Source organism: Rhipicephalus sanguineus, chromosome 4 (assembly GCF_013339695.2).
Source record: "Rhipicephalus sanguineus isolate Rsan-2018 chromosome 4, BIME_Rsan_1.4, whole genome shotgun sequence".
Taxonomy (NCBI): domain Eukaryota; kingdom Metazoa; phylum Arthropoda; class Arachnida; order Ixodida; family Ixodidae; genus Rhipicephalus; species Rhipicephalus sanguineus.
The window spans coordinates 208411550-208421689 of NC_051179.1; the positions used below are offsets into that span (position 1 = coordinate 208411550).

General features: G+C 47.1%; 1 protein-coding gene across 2 annotated transcripts in view; it reads left to right on the plus strand.

The window, feature by feature from the left end:
- The window catches only part of LOC119391064 (monocarboxylate transporter 9), a 104218-nt gene that overhangs the window by 61558 nt on the left and 32520 nt on the right, over positions 1-10140 (plus strand). The gene's annotated exons all lie outside the window — the stretch shown is intronic.

A 10140-nucleotide genomic window follows, 5' to 3' on the forward strand; every position in this document is an offset into this window, starting at 1 on the left:
CGGTTTGTCCTTAGAGTCGTCTTCTTCGCGGCTTGGGCTTGGGTCAGCGCTCCGCGGTGGCGTCCGGATCATGAAGCAGCACCTCCACCAGATGTCACGTGGTCGTGACGTCGACGAAGACAGCAGTCGGCGTTTGCAAAATGAAACTGTTTATTTGGCCGAACTTGTGGCCGGAAAATGAGAACTAGAACTACAGCAATACACGCTGTACAATGATAGCGGCGAACAGGGCGTCGTCCGTCGATCAACTGACAAGCAGTCAAGCGCGTCGGCTTTTATACAGGCGCTATCGAACTTTCCAGCGATATCGCTGGTGGCGGCGTTATCTCTCGACAAAGCTGGAACATTCTCGTGCGGCGCGCAATCTTAACAGATTGTTCCAAAACAATCGCGAAGCTTCCTACACATCACGGCGAGGCCTGCGCAGCGCGTTGCCCACAGTCTTTGTGGGTGAAGCTTACACTCATGAAATACAACACTCGCGGCAATATAGAGCTACTGTATAGGCTACATTTAGGGAGTCAGAATTGCGCATGGGTTCTCCAGAACCTATCAGAAGTAGTGCGGTAAAGCCATCGCTCGTTCGTGCAGGGGATTCGTTCAACACTTCCTCTTATCAAACGCATTTATTGCTACGGTTCCGACGATCACCTGCTCTGACTATTTCCTTGTAAAATGTTACGTTAATGTACACATAAAACCAGATTTCTCTTTTTTTTTTCATCCGAATAAAAAATTACACATGCTTTCTCCCTAAGGGCAACTATGGTGGGATGCGAAAGCATCACGGGTGTGCGCATTGAGTTTCCGTTTCTCTTATGTGCGTTATGAGACGGTAGTTTTCGGGGCGTTTGAATTACCGCTTACCAACGCTGACGTTTACTTTCAGCTTCCCGAGCCTTCCTCCGCTCAGCGGCGGTGACGCTGCAGCTGCAACTAGCGCCGACATTGACGTTGTTCATGGCGTTTCGCACACCGTTGCACAGAGCGAGAATGACGGAAGCACAGCGAACGCGCGCTTTTGCAGCCTCGCAGCTTCAAGATTCGCATGCCGGCATTGCCGTTTACGTTCAGCTTCGCGAGCGCCCATAGCGCCGTTGCGAAGGAGGGTGCAACGGGAGCGAGCGCGCGCCACATTATATACCAGCGCACAGCTGTGGCGGAGAGAGAGAAACGGGAGAGGAGAAACGAAACGGGGGCAGCGTTCACGCCACCCCTTCCCACCTCCTCGCGCTCACGCGAAGAGAGGGGGAGAGTTGGCGCATGCCAAGTATGGGTGCGTACGCCGCAGAACGGACACTGCCCTGAGCATAAGATGCTTTCGCATCCAAAAGCCTGAAAGCGCAAGAGTATCGACCACTGGTCTAGTTGGTTGAAATGCATGGTTTTGCTGGTCTAAGCGCACTCAGAGGAAGACGAAAAAAAGAGGCACAGGACAAGCGCTTACTCGCAACTTAAAGATTAAAACTTTACACTTCAGTACGCCCGTGAAAATGACTACAAGATTCAGCGCTGCTCTGAATGCGTCCGAGAAGACGCTTCTCGGTGATGAAAAAATTGCCAGGGGTCAAGGAAACGTCTCAGCTACCGGAACAAGCACTATTAGTACTAAAGTACGAACGACTTTATGAGCAACGGCGATGTGAAGAAAGACTGACGTCACTCAAGTCTCCCTGTCCGGTGGAATTCATACGAACGATAGATGTAGGCGACGCCACAAGTGGCTGAACGATAGTCTTTGCCGTTTACTATGGTCGGTAAACGTCGCTGTTACAGCGGAGTCGAACTTCACACTGCAGTACGCCCGTGAGAGCATTAATTAATGACTGCCGACCATTGTGTCGGCATTCGGGGATCAAGGAGCAGAGGATAGGGTGTGCAGCGCCATCGTCCTGCGTACCTGTGCACCCCAATTAGCAAAAAAGGTTAAATCAAATCCAAGACCTCATATTTGCGATCTACGCGGATGATGTCACTTTGTGCACAAAGCCTCGTTAGGCCGCATATGAATTACCCTGCAAGAGGCCATCAGCACTGTTGAACATTTTGCGGCAGAACACGACATGGCCTGTGCAAAAATCCGAATGGATCAGAGTTCACGGAAGAAACTGCCGCAGCAGGCCAACCTGCATTTCGAATGAGTAAAAAACGCGCTTCAATAAAGGACCACGAATCGTGTAGTGGGAAATTACAAACCGAGCTGGGAGCCACAGCCCTTGCCAAGATAGTCCGCTTACGATCCAAGATATCCTCGAAAGCCAACGCCGCGCGACAGAGCCTCATGCCCCGGCGCACCGGCATGTGAGTAGCAGCAGCTCGCGCATACGGAATACAAACGCACGCCTTTCCCCACTTCGAAAGGGTCCACCACATGAATTTCACATTCCATGCCGACGCTTGGACGTGGTGTTGTGCTCGGCCGTCACTGCCACATGTGACTTGGGAATGTACAGCAACACCACGGGAGGCGAACTCGCCTATGTTACGAATTTACACTAGGGAGCCGTGAGAGAGTCTCCTCGCTTGGCAAGGGCTGGAGGTCCAAAGAGGCCTCTTCGACCAGGCTAAGCGTGTAGCAAGGATCATAGGTCGGCAGACTCACTCATGAGCCGACTCACTCAGACTCACTGGGACTCAGATTGAGCCGTGAGTCTGGTGAGTCCGGGTGAGTAATAGTTTGGTGAGCCTCAGTTCGAGTGAGCCCCGTAGAGAAAAGTTTTGGTGAGTCTGAGTCCGAGTGAGCCCTACGCGCAAAATATATTTCTTGAGTGAGTCTGAGTCTTGAGTGAGTTATGTTTGAACTCCACCCTTGTTTGCCGACCTATGGTTCTATCTACGCAACGTCAGCATTACTATGAGCCTTATGTTGGCTCACGTTTATACTCCCGCCGACTCACACATACTTCAAAGCACTAGCGTTCATACGCTAGCTCAACATTTATTAATGAGAGGCGTGAGTTATGTAGAAGAGGGGGGGGAGGAGCAGGTTGACCTCCCCCCCTCGAACTCTATCACAGGAAATTCTTGATAAAAATACCTCTTGTGAGTCACCACGTTCAATAAAATGTCCTTACTGAATTGCAACCACTGATAACTTATATCTGAAGGTTCGAGATCAAAAGGCGCCAAGTAGAACACCAAATATGCGAGATATTGGTGTTAAAGAGCATTGGCACCATGGTCAAAACAGCCAATTATACGCTAACCGACTCACGAGTCGACTCACTCAGACTAAGATATAGCCGTGTGTATGAGTTTGAGAGAGGAGAGTCAGAGTGAGTAATATTTTGGTGATTTTGAGTACCAGTGAGCACGGTTGAGAAAAATTGCAGTATGAATCCGAGTGAGCCCAGTTGAGGAAAATTTTGGTGAGTCTGAGTCTGAGTGAGCTTTAAGGGCAAAATATATTTAATGAATGAGTCTGAGTGAGCTCCACATTTCTTGCCGACTTATGGCCAGGATCACTGGACTCCTGAAATAGGGACCCACCTACCCAATTTTTCCCATTCTACCCCTTCCCTTATTCCTGTTTCCCTACCTTGAATAATTATAAACTTTTTACACCGGTCTTATTAGTGGACCCATATTGTTGTAGGTACGTTTTCTAATGCTCGAAAGAACGCGCAAACTTCGAAATTTTCATCACAAAGGTGTATTTTGTGCACCTCACTTCTCACCTCAACGCATTCAAACCTTTCCAAGATCTTAGGATGAATTTTTCTGCTTCGCATGTCTGTTGGCATAACCCCTGCATAAAAAACGAGGGTGTTTTATGCAGGGGTTGACCAAGACTTCAGTGGCGTATTTCCGTCACGAAAATGACGTCGAAAAATGCACTCGATGAGATGGCAAAGAAAAACTTGAAGAAAAATTTTCCATCAACGGGAGTCGAACCTACGGCCTCGCCCTCCGCGAGAACAAATGCCGGGCACGATAACCACTGCGCCATGGTCACACACTATGGCGGCTTGACAAACGCGCCTTTTATCTTCAACAATCAGCGCAAAACGGACAAAGGACAAGAAAGGGAACATAGAGGAACATGTCCCTTGTCCGTTTTGCGCTGATGGTTGAAGATGGACTATCAACTAGCCCAATCTCGAACTTTACTTCAGCGCCTTTTATATCTCGCATTTTCTTCTTACAGTGCTCATGGTAGGAGAAGGGGGCGGGGGCCTTTCGCCGTCTGGGATCGGTAAAGTGAAGTAATGTTCGTAGTAGAAAACATCGCGATACAACGAAGATGAGAAAGACCAAACGGGGCATGTGCGCATGTGTTAAGAACATTTTCTTCTCTGCTTCGTCTTTCCCCTTTCCAGATTGCGTATATAACATGTAAACGAAAATAAACGCAGTTGTTTGTAGTCAGCGCTAGTCCCGTTTGGTCTTTCTTGTCTTCATTGTATCGCGCTGTTTTCTACTTTGAATATGTACCGACAAGCTCAAGTTCGCACGCTTTTGAAATAACGCATCATGAACGTGGTCTCCGCGATTAGCTCCTGCAACGCATCGATGCTACGCGTCCGTCCCATTCGGCACGTTTCCAATAGAAGTGCAATTTTGTCAACGCCTTAACACACCACGAGGTGGCGACCTTAGCCCAAGCGTCGGCCTCGCCGATAGCATCCATCCATACCAAAAATAGCTCTGCTACGCGCGCATGTCTTGCCTGGCTGTAACACCGCGTGGCCCGTTTAAGCTCGCCTCGAGAAAAATCGCGGCAAGGCTAGAGGGTAGACAAGACGCGCGTTGCGGTTCCTTGTAGTCCCGACGTGGCGTTCAATAAGTCGTTAGCAGGTGGCGGAATGGCGACATTAGCCAATGTTCAGCGTCCAATCAGAGACGCTCTTCTGACTGTCACACAGCTTTCTCTGATTACGTAACCATGAAGGTTTGTTTAATCATTGATCATGGACGTTAGTCGTCGGGATGCAGATGTGCCATCAAGCCTAAACTTGGGTGCATCCACGTTAAACGGTGCTACAGCTGCCAAACATCAACAAACATTTTGCAAGCTCTCTTATATCAATGTACAGTAAACATTCAACTGCTTCTGCAAAGACAAGTTTTACTTTCGCGATACACCGATTCCTATAAAAGAGTTTTTCGGAGTTTATATCTCTGGCGGAAATTCGGCGCTTATCGGAGTTTACTTTTCGTAAATCCTCAATTCTCCGAAACTCGGAGTTTAAGTCACAGAAAAGTTTTGTTATGTTGGGGTCCACCAAGATTTCACTGACATTATTTCGTCAGAAAAATGGCGCTACGGAAATGACGTTTGTAAGGTGCACGTGATGAGATGACAAAGAAAAAGTAGAAGAAAATGTTTCGTTGAGGCGGATGACATAGGAGTAGAACCCATGACCTCTCGGTCAGCGACGAAAGTTGCTGGGCGCTCTGCCCACTGCGCTGCCGACACACATTCACAATGCTTCACAAACGTGCCGTTTATCTTTCATAGCCCCTCCCTGTCGCAGTGTTCTTGGTTGGAGGGGTAGTGTCGCCGTGTGGGAGCGGTAAAGTTAAATACTGCGTCATGCACCAACGAGAGCCGAAAGGAAGTGCTTGAGTAGTCGCCTTGTAGTGCAGCTTCCACATGCACCAACGGTGTTTCTCCGCCGCCTACTGCTTTGTGTACGACGGCACCGACTAATAGAAATATTGCAACGAGCGCCGCAGAAAGACACTGACGTCGATGGGCGAATGTCACGCGAGTGAGTGCTTTGATTCAGTGCTACACGCCAGCGGAAGCGAAACGCATTTGCGCGTTCATGACACAAGCTACGAACTGTTCCTATCGCGTTCCTGAAGCGCTCTGTGGTAGTCCATGCATGAGTGCAGGCGTGGGTACCCCCTTACTGTATGTTCAGGTGTAAACTACTACGGCTGCCACAATGGTTTAATAATGATCACGGACGTTAGTCGTCGGCATGGAGGTGTACCACCAGGCGTAACGTGTGATATAGCTGCCGAACAGCAATAGACATTGTACAAGCTCTCATATATCAGTGCACAATACACATTCAACTACATCTGTGAGGGCACGTTAGACGTTCGTGTTATTCGCCGCGAGATCGGGCTGCAGGTGGCAGCACCGTCGCCGCGCTAGTGTGTATAGGCGGTTGTCGGCGCGTATACAAACGCACACAACAGCGCTTCGTTGTGAGCGATGTGACCCGATCTCCGGCAAACAAAATGCGTTGACTGCAGCTTTCTGGTAATATGTGCGCTCTTCATTCCCGAATTAATGCACGAAGCGCGCCGGACGTCACTATTACTTGTGAGAGAAGCGCATCCTACCAACGAACGGTTTGCTCGCCTTCGGCAACAGTCGGCGTTTTCGCAATGGATCATGTTTTCTTATTGTTTTATTTGTACATGCTTAGCTTGTGTTCCACCTACTACGAACTGCTGTAGCGCGGCTGAATTTATTTACTTCTTGTTCATCTGGATACCCTCCAAAGAACAGAAAGCCCGTATTCTTGCACTATGAGCTCAAATAGCACTATGTGCACTGCGTGCTCAAATATTCATCCGCATTTCTTATTCCGTTCTCCATGAAATGTAGGACATTTGATTGGTTTACTGAGTAAATGTACGTGGCTGACAGCGCTTTAGCACTACGGAGACGTTTAAGACGCACGCGCTTGCTTTTATTCCAGTAACAGTACACAAATGTAAGTGTACAGCACGGAACTTTCTTCGATTGATTACTTGCACAACAGTAATGGAACAAAGGCCCTGTTATTTCACAGGACCAAAATACATTTTTTCATGCGAATAATGTCCGCTGCCTTCCATCAATCTACTATAACAACGCAACACAAACGCTCAAGGTAATGTAAAAAAAAAAAGATGTGGCTTCGCGTGAAATTACTACGACATAAATGTAAAGTACGCCGTTTGGATTAATTTTGACCATCGGGGATCTTTAACGCGTGCATTAATCTAAGTAAACGGGTGTCTTTGTATACACTTCTCCACAAGTTATAATTACGCAAGGCAACTCAGTTTTGCGATTTCCGTGTCATTCCGTTTTCTGTTCTTTTTGGAGGACAATTCAAGTACCGAAGTGTCAGACGTGACTTGACAGAAATAATTCTCTGTAGTGGGACCAGCACCGTACATAACTAAAGCTCGTCGCGTAACCTATAAACGACAGTCCCGGAGTTATACACCTAACCACAAAGCGTAAGTGCATGAGAGCCTTTTTTTTTTTACCACCGAGCCGCTAAAAGGCTATATTCACATGAGATTTAATACTTCTCATCTTTAAGATAACACCATGTGCACTTTACAATGCGCTTGGACCACAGCGCGTCACCTACACTGATATGACTCTCGTGAACGGAGGGTACGACGACCACACAGAGCATTCTCGACAAGTGCAGTCACCGATCTTATTACAATACATATACAGCCGATCAAGGCCAAATGCTTCTTTACACCGTGTTAGGCATACGCACGAGTGGTTAAAGTTGCACTATCGCAACGTGACAAACCGCCTATTGAGGACCTACATGACGTACGCGCACATGCAAACTCAACGTGGCTAGCAGACGACACATGGAGCAATCCACACTAGGCGCGGTTCAGCCAGAAGCCGCCAGGCGGCGACTCCGCTCGATCTCGCGGCCAATACCGATTCTTATGACAGAAGTATATACCGTGTTTTTTTCTTGCATTAATCTCAATACTCCAATATCTTAGAAGAAATGATATCTGAACACGAAAACATGAGAACGCACGAAGCGCATTTTAATTTTTTGGAAGGTTTAAACACAAACAAATATACACCCAAGCACAAATACCTGAATACAAAACATCTACATTTGTGCGTACAGAAGCACACTTTATGAGGTCCGTATATTCGATGTCGTCTGCCGCGCCCCAGTGATGCCATTGGACCGTATATCAAGATGTCGCCTCGCACTCCCGGGTGCCCTACATACGTTGACGTCTCTCGCTCCGGTCTCAATAAGCCCTTTGTTAAATGTGCGATGGGCGCGGTCTACGAGGTACTGTTGACGTGAGGTAAAGTTTATATCGGCCAAACCGGTCGATGAACCAATGACCGCTTAGAACATGCTCTTTCGAGAAAGAATGGAACAGGGACATATTGGCCGTTAAAATCAGAGTTTATCGGATCAATCCAAATTGTCATAAAGTTTACCGGCGAGTGTTTATCGGATGTTTCCGGATTTATCCGAAAACATAGAGCCCTAAGTATAATGCTCCGAAACTCGGTCAAGTATGGCTCAACGGGACCTGCTGCGTCGCCATGTTTTGTCGACGACAGAAACTTTTGATGGGCAGCTTACGATGAAATGAGCTGTATAGTTGAGGAGAACACATGTAGGGAAATCGAAATAACGCTTTTATCGCTATTAAATGAACAAGGATGACGAAAGAAATTATGGTTTGTTATTGAATGGAGGGCCAGAATTCTGAATAAGCACGCCATTTCAAAGTTTCGAAAAACGTTTCACGACCCCTTTAAGGTTACTTCCTTGCAAAAGAGTTCACAGTTGTCTGCCCTCGAAACACGTACGTTTCCACATGGGTCATTCCACACCAAATGTCCTAGCCATTTTGGCGACCATCTAAAATGTATTCGAAAAAAAAAATCGGCAGATCCCACGCAGTGTGGGAAACGAGGTAATGCGAAGCAGCCAGCAAAGAGCTACATACATCGTCTTGTTTGTCATTGAGGCTTATGAAGTCATTCACGTCGTGACATCTAGTTCACTATATATCGTGAGATTGTCATACATGCATGCGTGTATAATCTGGCATATGCCCTGCTAATGAAACATATATTCTGCTACCTATATACGATGCGTGACCTGCTATTTATGTTCGTCACGCACTCTTGTCATGCCATACCAATTTAGGTATATGTCCAGTAAACAAAATGGCCGGGAGCGCATCGTGAGCGTGGCATCTAAATCATGCCCTACATCACATGCGTGTCATGTCATGTAGGGCATGACACGCATGTCAGGAACTCCTGACATGCGTGTTCGTCACACAGTCACGTCTCGCGACACCAATTTTGGTGTATGTCAAGCTAGCGAAACTGCCGCCAGCGCTCCATGAGTGTGGCACTTAAGTAATGCTGTGCATGACATGCGTGTCATGATTTTCATGTGAACACCTTTTATTTGTGTTCATCACACAGTGACGTCGCGCGATACCAATTTTGGTGTATATCAAACTAGCGAAACGGCCGCCAGCGCACCATGAGCGTGGCAGTAAGTCATGCTGTACATGACATCCGTGTCATGATTTTCATGTTAACTCCTGTTATTTATGTTCGTCACACAGTCACGTCGCGCGATACCAATTTTGGTGTATATCAAGCTAGCGAAACGGCCGCCAGCGCGCCACGAGCGTGGCACGTAAGTCATACTGTGCATGACATGCGTGTCACGATTTTCATGTTACCACCTGTTTTTTGTGTTCGTCACATAGTCACGTCGCGCGATACCAATTTTCGTGTATATAAAGCTAACGAAACGGCCGCGAGCGCACCATGAGCGTGGAATGTAAAGCATGCTGTACATGATATGTGTGTCATGATTTGCACGTTAGGACCTGTCACTCATGATCATCGTACACTCTTGTCACGCCATACCAATTTTGGTATATATCAAACTAACGAAACGGCCGCAAGAGCACCAAAACAGTGGCATGTAAATCATGTCGTTCATGACACGGATATCATGATTTTCATGTTATGACCTGTCATTTATGTTCGTCATAAGGTCACGTTACGCCACACCAATTTTGGTGTATATTCTATTAACGAAACGGCCAGGAGAGCCCAAAGTCGTAGGCGGCTAGATAGATAGATACAATCAAACTCGCAGAAGTTCGCTAAGAAATGCTTCGCATTTAAAAAGTGTGCGGATTTGCTACATGGGGAACAGTTAATCGCTAGAATGTTTGTGAGACAAAAATATTTTTGGTCACGTGGGAACTTTCCGAATTTTCCATAATGTCACCTGAGGGATGTTAATTAGAAATAACTCTCTGGGAGTTTCGTATCTTGTGCCGATATCAAATTCGTTTACAAGACAAACACATTTTCCTTATTTAAGGTGTTCGAAGCCTGTATACTTGCTGTAGTTTTCTGTC